At 47.9% G+C, this 14360-nt stretch overlaps 1 protein-coding gene across 3 annotated transcripts in view; it reads left to right on the forward strand.

Moving 5' to 3' along the window:
* Nucleotides 1-4170: 4170 nt before the first annotated feature.
* The window catches only part of LOC119186383 (uncharacterized), a 96045-nt gene continuing 85855 nt past the window's right edge, over nt 4171-14360 (forward strand). For 2 of the 3 annotated variants that reach the window (XM_075869534.1, XM_075869536.1), the window contains exon 1: nt 4171-4284. The gene's annotated coding sequence lies outside the window, so the exon portion shown is untranslated. The remainder of the gene's footprint in view (nt 4285-14360) is intronic. The other variant, XM_075869535.1, reaches the window with a different exon arrangement.

The raw sequence follows: 14360 nt of genomic DNA on the forward strand, positions 1-14360 counted from the left end.
CGCTCCTACACTGTTGCTCTACAGGGATTGAAATGAATCTTTGACGATGTGTGACATCGCGGTGAAATTATTAGCATGTCATATCTCACATATGCTTTCATTCCGCCTTGCACGTATTTCTCATATGCATTTGTATTCATCCTGTGTCACGTGTGACTCATTATTTTACAAACTTATTGTGCAGCCGTAGGCACACAATGTGCTGAAGACAGCGCGCTGGCATCTGCGATGCCCGTCATCCATCTTTTTTGTCAGAGCAGCTTCAGAAAGACTGTGCGAGTTGTGAAGGCAAAGTTATTTTTGTGTCACACTTTAACGCGTTTTATATTAACGTGCACGTACTTGTCATATGCGTGCATCTTCATCTTGTGCGACGTTTGCCTAACTATTTTTATCATATTATTGTACGTGCAGCCGTAGAAACACAACAGGCAGAAGGCTGCGAGCGCTGGCGTCTGCAATGCCTGTCAATCTATCACTTCCGTCGGAGGAGTTCCATCAGGAGTGAACAAGATTTGGCAACGAGACTGGACTTTTACACTTCACCATGAATTCACTTTAAAGAATAAGGAAAGTTCATTTGTATGTAGAGAAATAAAAGATTTCGATGTCTCACTTTTGTCTTTCATTGTTGCCATGACTGTGTAAGCAGTTACGCATAGGTGGCTAATTACTTTTTCTCGTGTTCTTTTCTGCGGAATTTGTTACCCATTGCGCAGAAAAACAGGCGAGAAAAAGCATTAGGCCTGGCGCAAAATATACAAAAAACAATGTTTGAACTGGGAACAAAAAGCTCATCTGATTGGAGTATTTGAGTGGATAACCGTTCGTCCGGAAAGGCGCAACTTTGAGGACTAACGGTTGCCCGATAAGGTGTAAATGTGGGGATGAAGAGTTGCTCTATAGGGTGCGAATCAGAGGACTAAATGTTAGTCCTTTGGGGTGAACTGTGGGACTAACGGTTACTCACCAAGGTGTAAATGTGAGGACTAAATGTTAGTCCCTTGAGCGGACTAACTGTTAGACCTGGTGTTGTTAGTCCTTAAAGGGATTAATGGTTGTGGCAGCCCCATTAGTCCCCAAAAGGACGAACCACACCTTTTTAACATCCTTCTGCCTTAGAGTGTGACGTCCAACACCATGTGGTGGACTGGACTGCCTTGGCTGTCACAGGCTGAAAAAACAGAGTCGATCGAAGCGCAAGCCACTCACTGCAGTCCTAAAAAAAACGAAAAACGAGAACAGATTGAGGTTTTTGTGACGAGTATGAATAAGGACGATGTGCTCGATCTTACAAGATTTGGCTCCGCTGCTAAGGCTGAGCGACTGACGGGCTGGACTTTCTGATTCACGAGGAACAGCAAAATGAAGGAAAACACCTCCGGACCGCTGATGGTGGCGGAACTTGATCATGCCTATGTCGATTGCTTAAAAACGCGCAAAGTTCGGCGTTTTCTCCTGAACTTCAATATTGCGCAGGTGAGAAAACGTAGCCATAAAACTCCCGCTTGAGAGATTTCAAGTTCTGGACCAACGACGGAGGTCTCCTTAGGATACGAGGGCAGCTCATTTCATCGAGCATAATGGAATACGACACCCTGTTTTACCTACAAAACGGCATCACTTCGCTCTACTGATAGTGCAGTAGTCCCACCACCAGTCTCTTTACGTAGGCGCCAGAGACAATCTCGTTCAACTGATCGAAACGTACTGGATTGTGCACGGACGCCTGTCAGTGAGAAGTTTTGTGTAAACGATTCAGTGCGACGAGCATGGATGCAGCCACAGGACTTCTTCCACCTGACCGAACTACTAAAGCAGAGCTAATTGAAGTGATAGGTGTTGGCTTTGCTGGCCCTCTCTATGTGATGGAAAAGACAGTGTAGGTGAGGGCGTACATTATACTTTTGCGTGTGTGGTGACAAAAGCAATGCATCTTCAGCTCGTGCCTAACACGACTACTTGGTGTTACTCGCAGGCTTTTCGTCTGTTTGTAGCGCGTAGGCGGCTTTGTAAACTTGTTTACTACTATAACGCCTCAGCTTTCAAACGTGAGTGGAAACAACTCACCGTTCTTTGGAAGACCATGCGGCACCTCGGTTTAGACCATGCGGTTTATTTTGCCCGTTTGAAAGTACACTAGAGGTTCATTGTCGAGCACGTCACACCTTGAGGAGGTTTCTACGAGTGGCTGGTCCGCAGCGTAAAACAGCACTCGAGAAAGTAACTGGACGCCGATGTTTTGATTCATTGAGCTGTCAACCCTACTAACCAAAGTATAAATGGTCATAAATTCTATGCTCCTCACCCACGTTCACGACGACCACAATCACGGCTCCCCCGTGACACTGGCCAGCTCCCTGAACGGTACCGACTAACTACTTTGCCAGCGACTGGTGACCGAGCACTCTAACCAGATCTAAATTCTTTATGAACGCTGTGGAAGAACAGAAAACTGATGCTCAACTCATTTTGGCAGGACTGGCACAACGAATGTCTGAAAGAGCTGCACTCGGCGTATCTGACGAAGCAAGCCAAGGTGAGGGAAGTGTGGCAGCTTGGGCTAGTTGGTATGACATGACGATAGTTATAGCTTGAGAACAAAACGACGACACAGAGACAAAGAGACACGAAGGACACGAGTGTCCTTCATGTTCTTGTTGCCTCTGTGTCGTCGTTTTATTCTCGCGCAATAACTATCGTCAAGGTGAGGGAGCTGAGGGTTGCAGACGTGGGGCTCGTACAAGAGAAGCTCCCGCGACTATTGTGGAAAGCTGGAGTCATATTTTAGCTGTTTCCGGGCCGTGTCATGGCAATATACTCTTGCGAAGTCAGGACGTGCGTCCGTTCAGTGAGTCTAACCACTCGAATAGTCTGAACTGTATCATTAGAAGGTCCATTCAGCGGAGCAGTGTTGTGACTTAGCGTTCCCTTGCGTCTCTCTCTCTCTCTCTTCACTCCTCCAAAGTCGCCACGGTTATCTCAAAATCAGGAGAGCCAGTGGCTGTGGAAGCACAGAAACGATGCTCTACAGCCGACAACTGTGTTACACTGCCACATTTGTGGCACCAAGGGTGGCGACTCGGGGTAGAGGGAGAGAGAACCGGCTGCCCTTGAGGGCGCACAGGAGCGCGAGTGATGATCCGGGTAGTTGCAATCAGAGGACCACAACGAACAGCTGCGTGATATTGCGTAAGCGATTACATTAACACTCTCAGCTGAATTTTGCCACGGCGTCGGCGTCTACATCGCCGTTGCCATCACTCACGGTTTATGTATACGTATTTGCATAGATGAAAATGCAAGAAAGAAAAAAATGCAGGAAAATACTCTGGGGCGTAGAATCGAATACTTGGGTCCTCTGAATCGTGAGTGCGAGGCGTTAACCACTGAGCCACTGAGGAGCACGTCCTTGAACGCTCGAATGGCAAGCTGTCTATATCTACCACTTACCGCTGCTGACGGGCATTTCGGAGGGGGGGGGGACTTAACTATCGTGTTTTCAGCATCACCAGCAAGATGGCGCAATGAGCGCGCGTAGCAACATCGCCACGACGCAGTGGCAGCTCTCTCATCTCTCACACGCATTTTTACCCTTAGAGAGCAGGTGGGGCGCAATGCGCTGTTTTACTTACAGGGCGCAGAAAGGTCCCTGCAGTTGTTCACTGTCTACGTTTGCGAAAATAGCGCACTTTTCAGACACAGCAAAGTATCAACTCAGACGCTTATTCGCGCTTATGGGCGCCTGAGATTACGTTTAATGCGTCATTTGTGCGTGACTTACGCGGGTAATGTTTCAATCTGCTGACTATTCTGCAAACGACTTTCCAATTTGTATCTATTCCGTGCATTGCTGCGTCTTTGCGGCAAAGCTGTGACTTCTTTCTCTTGAATGCTGCCTAACCTTTTTGTGTCCCGTAACGAAGGAGTTTTGGTGTGTCTTGTGTTTACATCGTTGTAATTACGTTAATTGACAGTCTTACCTATCGAAGACATTGAACAACTATTTTTGTGCGACATTAACAACTATGTGCTTCAGAGTCGCCGCTTAGCTTTCAGGCATCCCGCAGGTCAATAATGATGTGTTTCTCTAAACATGACGTCAAATCGCTAACATAAGTTATTCACTGCTCATACATTCCTATAGCATTGCATGTTCTAATGGAACTGTCAACGTTTCTTAATAGTTTCCTCCGCTTTCCTTTCTTTACCCTTCCCGAACGTTCTTATAGTGTTCTGGCACTAGCGTCTAGAGAAGTTTCGTGACTACGGCGTCCACCTGAGGTGAGTTTTAAACCCCTGTATTAGAATATACGCTTTAGTTTGTTCTGTCTTTAGCGTCAGCTAAATGAAATGCGAACGTTTACATTATGTCAACTTGAGCAGAAGTAACCGAAATATTGAGAAAGCACAGACGCGCCAATTTCAGTGAAATTCCGGTTTCTGCAGTGGCGGCGCTGCAGTTTGTTGTGAGCGAGTATATATTCTAGTAAAGAGTTTAGTAAACGTCAATTGTGCTTAGGCACCATTCGGTCAAGTTTATTTACAATGCAGTGTCCAGCTTTACCATGCTCGCGAGCAACAGCACTTCATGTGCTGCTAATATTGATGTTCCTGTTGGCATTTTTGCACAGCTGTTAACACGGGTCATATAAAACATATGCGGTTGTTTAATGTATATATGCGCGTGCATTTGTATGTAACTTTCATGAGAGTTTGTAACGTATATCGCTCATTAAAAATTACAACACAGCCACCTATATATCTATCTACCTATATAATATATATAGTATAAATTTATATATATATATATATATATATATATATATTTACATATATATATATACATATATATATATATATATATATATATATATATATATATATATATTTATATGTTTCGCCTAACGTCAATTCCTAGTGCACATGAGAACTACATATTTTTTTGCAGTTGCGCGATGCTCCCGTCGTTTGAGCTCTGGAAACGCTGATAAACGGAAAAATAATGAGACGCGCCAGCGATACCACCCCCTAATGATCCAGTGAAGGATACAACACACAACGCACACATCAATAACGAGCGTGTCAGACTACACATTATCAAGAACAAGCAAGAAACTACTCGTCACTTTTTTTTATCTGAAGTTTGCGTTACGCCACTGTATCTGCACTCTTCCATGTAAATGTTCTTTTGTGGTGTTGCTAGCAAGTATAATAAGCACAGTGTTGCCAATAATTGCGAAAAAGTGGCAACATAGATTTATTTTGATTGATGTGTAGGGTTTAACAATCCGAAACCACCATATTTCTATGAGAGATGCCAAGCGGAAACATGGAAGAAGAGCATATAGGAGAATGAAGAAGTTCGGTACGAGCAGTCACATTAACATGAAGTTCTTGGTGTAGGGCTCAGGTTTGTTAATACGACTTTTTTTCTGGTGCCGAAATTCTCTTGTCACGCCCTTCCAGGTTTTCTGCTTCTCATAACGTGATTGAAGGGGCTGCGCAAGAACCGTGACCTCGTCAGGGCCAGCGTTACGCGAACTATCACGCTCCTGATGAACGAACTTCAGGCCACCGTTCGCAGTGCCAGTCAGATCTACTCGTACGTTTCCTACCACACTCAGAAGAACGCCGAACTAATCACCTTAAATAAAGACATCTACGTTGCGACTGACGAAGACACCTACGAGTAAGAGCTCGAGGACGCCGAACAGTAGGACCGAATGGCCTCTTTCACCATTTCCCGAGCGCGGTTTTTCTCCGAAATACTGCAATCGAGGTGACAGTAACGATTGCTGTGAGGTTAGCGGCTACATTACCAAATGCCGATGTCGGTGGTGCCAGCGCCTCAGCCCAGAGTGAGGGCAGTGACTCTTATCGAATAGCCGATGCGACACCCAGTCAAGGAACGATGCCTTGTCATCGCACAGTGGTCGTGCCAAAACTCCAGATTCTGGCATTTTCCGGAACACTACACGATTGTCAGTCCGTCTGGGATCACTTCTATGGAACGATACATCAAACAAAAAACTTCTGTCGATAGAGACGTTCAAGTACCAGCAGTCATACTTGAATGGTTTAGCCAAGCGAACCACCGAAGGCATACGACTACTGGAGGAGAATTGGCATATCGCTATGAAGGCTCTGACGAAGCAATTTGGTCGGCACGGCTTGCTCATTAACAAGCAAGTTGACCATTTCCTCACCTTGGCACCAGTCAAGTCCTCAGCCGAAATTGAGACCCTTCGGCTGCTATAAGACAACGTCCAGTTTCGAGTGTTTGCATTCACTGGTTTGGGCGTCTCAGCTGACCAGTACGGTGTTGTCCTCAACTGCATGATAATATAATGCTTGCCTGACGACCTCGCGATACCTTATCGCCATAAGATTAAAAGAAGCACCACAAGATGCGTCCGCCATGGCGATCCCTCAAGAGAGAGCTCCCCAGGCTGTAGAAATACTTACCTTACTGCGCATTCAGACTATGATCAGTCAGTAAGAGAGGTCAGGACAAAAACTGTTAGCTTTCTCGCGTTTGCTACTGAAAAATGTAGTTCAACCTCCATTAGAACCAGCGGGCCATGTACCAACGACGTCCGAAATAGCTGCCGAGTCTCTTGAAGTTATGCAGAAACTTGCTCCTTCAGTTACTCTTGTCACACATTTGAGGAGTGCAACACACAGCACCCACGAAATAGGAGCGACTGAAACTTTTTATTTCTACTGCGAGAGTTCAACTTATTACTGAGCATATCTATATCTTCATTCCACTTGCTCCCCGAACAAGCACACAACTTAATCTTTCTTTTATGCAAGTGTATTTCCATAATAATGCGTTGCAACATTTCACTACTAATAGTTATATTGCGTTGGCTGCCTCCTGGTTTCATTACTGTGCAGGGGCACCCCACAGGCACGTATTCGCTCGCCTCCATGGGATTATTGTGGAAATGTTAAGAGCGGGTGGTTCCTCACCGCAATAAGTTGATAGCAAAATCTTGGCTCACGCAATGGATTGTGGGCTACGGCGCCCATCTGTACTGACTCCCTGTTTGAGACGCCATAATGCTGTGCGGGCATTGTTGCCAATGCCGGCACTTTTTTCTTGTTCCACCTTGCACTCATGGTGCCCTTTTCTTACAAAGTGCTGCATCATTTCATGCTACCTTGGAGTACTATGCGGCATGGTGGAATAACAAACTCAACCACTACAATATAGTTATAATAGTGCGAGCGGTCATTTTTTTATTGAAGCGACTTTGACCTCCAGACACATGCTTGTTGTTTTGCAGAAAATGATACTATCGCCCATGTTTTGTCACATATAATCTATTTCTGCACATCATTGGATCACAAAATATCTTTAATTTTTTTTCATGTTGCTCACGTACCAGTAAAAAGATTTCGTGCTTTTTGGTAGCAAAGATACAATTTTGAGCTCGATATAGCAAGTGGCCGTAGTAATGTCTTTCGAACACTATACATGAAACGTGCTCGCAGTTCTGTGTCTTTTTTACGCCTCTAAACATCCTTTTAAACCAGGTGTCGTCTCTTACACGCTCGAACAATGTTTATCAATGCATGCAAAGTTATCCGCACTCAGCGTACAGTTGTGCGAGATAGCCTTTAGGGCCATGAGTCGGAGTATAACATGACCTATCGGCACTACACGCTTGCAAGTCAGACATAACGGAGACGCCATACCATGCTAGTCGTTGCTTCAAAAGCGACTTCGACATTCACGTCCCACGCTACCAATATTCAAGTGGCCGTAGTGTTCTGTGAGCTTTTACGCACTGACCTGTTTTAGTCGATTTGACAAACAGTTAGCAATGCAGATTAAACAATAAAATATGCTACCTATATCAGCAAACTTGATCGGGAAAAGTACGGGTACATATGTAAACATCCTATGTATATACATAAGGCAGCATTTTAACATTTGTGTGAGGGATTTGAAGTGATCTCAGTAAGTGTATGCGTTCAAAGATAATAAGTCGAGTTGATTCTGCTGAATGTTATTGCGCGTTTCAAAGAACAACCGCACGCTGTGCTCGAACCCCTTCTCAACGTTCCTCGTTTTTGCCCATGTCGACGTCTTGCTTCGTTCTCTGAAACGCGCACAATAATATCTATTCATTCGCAAAAAACAATTGAATAACGCAATCAATAAACAAGCGGCAGCGAAACCATCATGGAATCGCACAAGTTTCCTCCCCGATTACACTGCGCAGTAGCACCTTGAAGTGGCAAAGGGGTATACCTCGAGCCGGAAGTAGCGCAGCAGAAACGGGCCGTTTTGCTTAAGCAACGCGACGACGTTTGACGTCAGAATCGCTATATTTTTATTTACATATTGTCACGTTACTCACGGCAACTTGATATATTGGGCTCGTTGAGTCGACTAGCCAAGCAGCGGCTCAGAAAGATCGTCTGTGTTCTCTTTCACTCTTCGATCTCAGCCAAGCAAACCATGTGGCAATAGTCACCCCCTGTGAAAGCATCGACTCGATGCTCGTAAGTAAAAAAAAATGAAGGGATACACACGCAGATATAGAGAACCAAAAGAGAGAGAGAGTGCCAGTACTCGCAGCGCAAATGAGGAACTTTTGTCAACGTTTGTGCCAAGCGCAAAAAGAAAAGGCATAAAAACACAGGATAACACAACAGCAGCAGCAACGCAAAGTCACGGCATAACGTAGCACGTGAAACCACAAGGGCTACTGTGTGAAGTAGGGCTTCAGCCGAACGACATGCACGGTTTCGGGCCGAAGCTGTCGACGAGAAGATGCTGCGCCGTCCGGAAATACCTCGTAGGTAACATCTGTGACTCGTCTAAGAACCTTGTATGGTCCAAAATAACGGCTTAGCAGTTTTTCGGATAACCCTGGTCGCCGGACAGAGATCCACACCCACACTTGGTCCCCAGGGTGGTAGGTGACATTTCGATGGCGGAGGTTGTAACGTCGTGCGTCTGCATCTTGTTGGTGACTGGTGTTTATGCGAGATAGCTGACGAGCTTTTCGGCATATTGAGTGTATTGCTCAGCGTCTTGAGCAAGTTCATTGCTTTGGTCGCACGGAAGCATAGCATCGAGCATGGTTCGCACAATGCGTCCGTAAACAAGTCGCAAAGGCGGAAATCGCGTTCTTCCTTGCGTTGCCGTATTGTAAGCAAACGTAATGTATGGAAGAGTCTCGTCCCAGGTTTTGTGTTGTACGTCCATGTACATTGACAGCATGTCCGCTATGGTCTTGTTAAGCCTCTCTGTCAGTCCATTGGATCAGGGGTGATAAGCCGTTGTTTTTCGATGACTTGTGCAGCTCAGTTTAAAAATGTCATCCATCATTCGTGCTGTAAATGACGTCCCTCTCTCCGTAATCACGCATGACGGGGCACCATGCCGTAGGACGATTTGGTGCACGAAGAACTGCGTGACTTTAGAGGCCGTGCCACGGGGTAACGCTTTTGTTTCGGCATAACGAGTAAGATAATGCGTCGCAACTCTAATCCATTTGTTCCCAGAGGACGACAAAGGTAAGGGCGCGAGAAGGTCCATTCCCACGAGGTCAAACGGTGTCCGTGGTGGTGCGATCGGCTAGAGGAGGCCCGCGGGTCTCATAGGCGGAGTCTTGCGGCGCTGGCACTCACGGCAGCTTTTCACATATCGATGTACACTAGTTGATAGTCGCGGTCAGTAATACTGTTGGTGTTTTCTGGCGAGAGTTCGCGAATAGCCCAAATGCCCTGATGTGGGCTCGCCGTGGCACGCAAGGAGGATCTCATCACGCATGTCGGTAGGAACAACGAGTAGGAAGGCTTTGTCGCTACCACGGGCGTTTTTCTTGTAAAGAATGCCTCTTCTTAGACAAAAAGAGGATAGTTCGCGAGCAATGTGTTGAGGGACCTGAGAGTTGTGGCCTTCCAGGGAATCAATGACTGGACGTAATTTGTCGTCTGCCCGCTGTTTTGACATAAATTCGGAGTCGCTAACTGCTCCGAGAAAGGCATCTTCATTTTCGGAGCTCCTGACAGCGTTCCCCACAGGTGCTCGAGAAAGCGCGTCGGCGTCTTCGGGTTCGCGCCTTGACCTGTACACAATCGTAATATCAAAGTCCTGCAAACGCTAACTCCACCGTGCGAGATGGATTTCTGAGATTTGCCAGCCAGCAGAGCGAGTGGTGGTCAGTCACCACTTTGAAGGGACGACCGTAGAGGTAAGGCCGAAATTTGGTCGTCGCCCACACGACTGCGAGGCATTCTCTTTCTGACGTAGAATAGTTGGTCTCGGCTCGAGAAAGAGTACGACTGTCATAAGCTATCACATGCTCAACGCCGCCGTGTCGTTGTATAAGGACAGCGCCAAGTCCGACGTTGCTGGCATCTGTATGAATTTCTGTAGAAGCGTCCTCATCAAAATGGGCAAGAACAGGGGCTGTTTGCATTCTCTGTCGTAACTCTGTGAACGCTGTATCTTGTTCAGCGCCCCAAGTACAGGGAACGTCATCTCGGGTGAGTCGCATAAGAGGTTCAGCTATTTTCGAGAAGTTGGCGATAAATCGGCGATAATACGCGCACAAGCCGAGGAAACGGCATACTGCTCTTTTATCTAATGGAACAGGGAAGGCGGCGACAGCAGCAGTTTTGTCTGGATCAGGTCGCACTCCATCTGCACTAATGACATGTCCCAGAAATTTCAGCTCTTCATAGCCGAAATGGAATTTTTGAGGTTTCAGCGTGAGTTCAGTTGTGCGAATGGCTTCCAGAACCTTTCTCAGACGCTTCAGATGTTCTTCGAAGCTCTCGGAAAAGATGACCACATCATTGGGGTAGACAAGGCAGCTTTGCCACTTCAAGCCAGCGAGAACCGTGTCCATCATCCTCTGAAAAGTGGCTGGTGCAGAAGAGAGGCCGAAGGGAAGAACTTGCAATTCGTGAAGTCCGTCTGGAGTCACAAACGCGGTTTTTTCCCGGTCTCGTTCATCCACTTCAATTTGCCAATAGCCACTCTTTAGATTGATGAACGAAAAATAATTCGCGCGTCGTAACCTGTCGAGGGAGTCGTCGACCCGGGGAAGCGGGTAGACGTCCTTTTTTGTGACTCTATTAAGCTTCCTGTAGCCAATACAGAATCGCAGCGTTCCGTCTTTTTTCTTCACTAGAACGACTGGCGAGGACCAAACACTGCTAGATGATTGAATAATCCTGTCATCGAGCATGTCTTTTACTTGTGTCTGAATAGCCTCGCGTTCTTTGGCAGAAACGCGATAAGGCTGCTGCCATATGGGGCGGACGTCATCGTCGGTAATAATTCGATGCTTCGTGAGGTGTGTTTGACGGACTTTAGAAGAAGAGGCGAAGAAACATCGAAACTCTCTTAAAAGGTCATGAAGTGCAGCTTTTCTCTCGTATGACAGCGTCGAATTAATGTCGATGCGGTCTAGAAATTCCTCATCTTCATGCGTGTCCTCGGACGCGAAGCACTCCGTGACGTCGGCAACAGGGTCTCCATAAGCTAGGGTGGTTCCGCGGAAAAGATGCCTGTGCTCGTAATTGAAGTTCGTAACTAGTATCGCTGACTGTCCGTCACGGACGCGCACAACACTTCGTGCGGCGTATACACCTTGGAGCAGCAGAAGTGATAGGTTGCTTTCAGCCACCACGTCGCCGTCTTGGAAGTCTTCACAAGTGAGTTCAATGGGAACAGTTGCTCGAGGTGGCAGCTTCACACTGTCGTCAGCAACACGCAGCGCAGGTCTACGGCAGTTATCAGCGTCTCGATCTGTTGCGCCTTGAGTCGAGAAGGTCACGATGCGCTCACGGAGATTTATGATGGCACCGTATTCCCGAAGTAAGTCCATGCCGATAATCAGCTGACGCGAACAGTCGCGAACAACAAGGCAGCTGAGCACAAACGTTGACGCACGAATTTTCACTCTTGCAGTAAAGCGACCCAGTGGTGTTACAACATGTCCTCCAGCTGTTCGAATTGGCGTTCTAATCCACGGCGTGATCACTTACCTGAGATCTTTCGCTAGCCTCCCGCTGATGATCGAATAGTCTGCACCAGTGTCTACCAATGCACTGACCTGAACGCCGTCAATCAGCTCAGGTATGTCGAGTGACACGCGGTCACTAGGTTCAGATGTGGATGTCGGCGTTTCTTCGGTACTGCGAGTCTCTGACGCAATGCCTTCGGCGTTGCGTGCAAGCGTCAATGGGAGGTCCTCCGCACTTTGAGTCCCAGATACCCTGCCCCCGAAGGCCGGTGCCTTCATTTTTCCCGACGAGGGCTCGGGGAGCGTTCCCGTGCCGTCACCCCGAAACGTGGCCCAGTGGCTGCGGGTCTCCTCGGAGATGTTGACCGCGATTGCCGTCGTGTAAAGGGTGGACAATGTTGCGCGAGATACTCTTCGATATCCCTTGGCCTTTGACCAATTCGGGGACGAGGGTAATTGACGGAAAATCCGCGCAGTCCAAGTTGCCGGTATGGGCATTGGCAGTAAATGTGACCAGCCTCATCGCAATGATAACACAGGGGTCTTCTGTCTGGCGTATGCCAGAGATCAGACTTGCGCATCGGTGCACGGCGACTATCGATGTCCAAATCAGCGTGCGCTGACTGAATCGCGACTGACGGCATCATTGTCTGGATCGAGACGTATGACATTGTCTGGATCGGGACGTGTGGCACTGTCTAGATTGGGACGTGCGGCACTGGCTGGGTCGAGACTACTTGACCAGAAAGAGTGGAAGATCGCAAGGCTTCCGCATACGTACGACGGTGACTGTCAGTAGACACAGGAGCCGTTTCCGGATCAACCGACGTGGGCGGAAAACGATGGGCGTGCAGCACCTGCTGGACCTCGTCACGGATTACACTGGTAATAAAACCAACATCGATTTGCCTTGTCCCGTACATCTTTTCAATTTCTTCCCGGACGACAGATCGAATGATCTCGCAAATCCATTCGGGGCTCTTGCTCCCAGGGGTGGCGAAAATTTCGGGAGTTGAGGCAGCATTCACTTGACGATCAAACAGGGCAGACCGTTGGTGCAGTACTCGCTCCATTGTTGCCGCTTCAGTAAGGAACTCAGCAACGCTTTTGGGGAGACTACGCAACAAACCCGCAAAACATTGTTCCTTCACACCACGCATAAGGTGGCGCAACTTTTTATCTTCTGCCATAGCAGGATCCGCTCGCTAGAAAAGCCGTGTCATGTCCTCGACGTACATCGAGATGGTCTCGTTGGGCATCTGGATGCGTGATTGTAGTGCACGCTCCGCCCGTTCGCGGCGGTCGGGACTACTGTAGGTCTCCAGGAGGCGACGCTGGAACTCACGCCAAGATGTCAGAACATCATCCCTGTTCCAAAACCACGTCTTGGCACCGTCTTTTAGGCAAGTGTACACGTTCCGGAGCTTTGCGGCATCATCCTAGTAATTGATCGATGTGACACGTTCGAACTCACTCAGCCAGTCGTCAACATCTTCATGCTGCTCTCCGTGAAAGGGGCTAGGCATGAGCGGGTTCTGGACGGTGCAGTAGATCGGCGTGGAAAGTGTCGGAGCTCGCACGGGATCTTGTGTCGAAGTCATAGTCGCCGTGTCAGTGGTTGGTGTCTCAGGCGGTAGGCCTCGTTGGCAGCGGCTTACTCTATGAACAGGAGTGTCCACGGGTGCAGGGCTTGTGTTCCGCCTGCTGGACGGGGTCTTGGGCATCGGATGGATCGTGAGACGTTGTACCCAGCACCTCCACCAGTCTTGTCACGTTACTCACGACAACTTGATATAATGGGCTCGTTGAGTCGACTAGCCAAGCAGCGGCTCAGAGAGATCGTCTTTGTTCTCTTTCACTCTTCTATCTCAGCCAAGCGAATCATGTGGCAATATCAGCACTCCTACTTTGTCAGCCTTACTGATTGATTGATATGTGGGGTTTAACGTCCCAAAACCACTATATGATTATGAGAGACGCCGTAGTGGAGGGCTCCGAAGATTTAGACCACCTGGGGTTCTTTAACGTGCACCCAAATCTGAGCACACGGGCCTACAACATTTCCGCCTCCATCGGAAATGCAGCCGCCGCAGCCGGGATTTGAACCCGCACCCTGCGGGTCAGCAGCCGAGTACCTTAGCCACTAGACCACCGCGGCGGGGCTTTGTCAGCCTTACTGTTCAGTGGATAAAGTGCACCACTACTAAATAGAAGGTCGTGGGTTTGACCCGGCCGTGCTGGTCGCTTTTCGGGGGAAGCGAAATGGGAGAGGCCCGTGCAGTGTGCCATGTCAGTGCATGTTACAGAATGCCAGATGGTCGAAATTTCCGGAGCGTTCAACTACGGCGTCTCTCATAA

The sequence above is a fragment of the Rhipicephalus microplus genome, chromosome 7, assembly GCF_043290135.1.
Source record: "Rhipicephalus microplus isolate Deutch F79 chromosome 7, USDA_Rmic, whole genome shotgun sequence".
NCBI classification, from domain to species: Eukaryota; Metazoa; Arthropoda; class Arachnida; order Ixodida; family Ixodidae; genus Rhipicephalus; species Rhipicephalus microplus.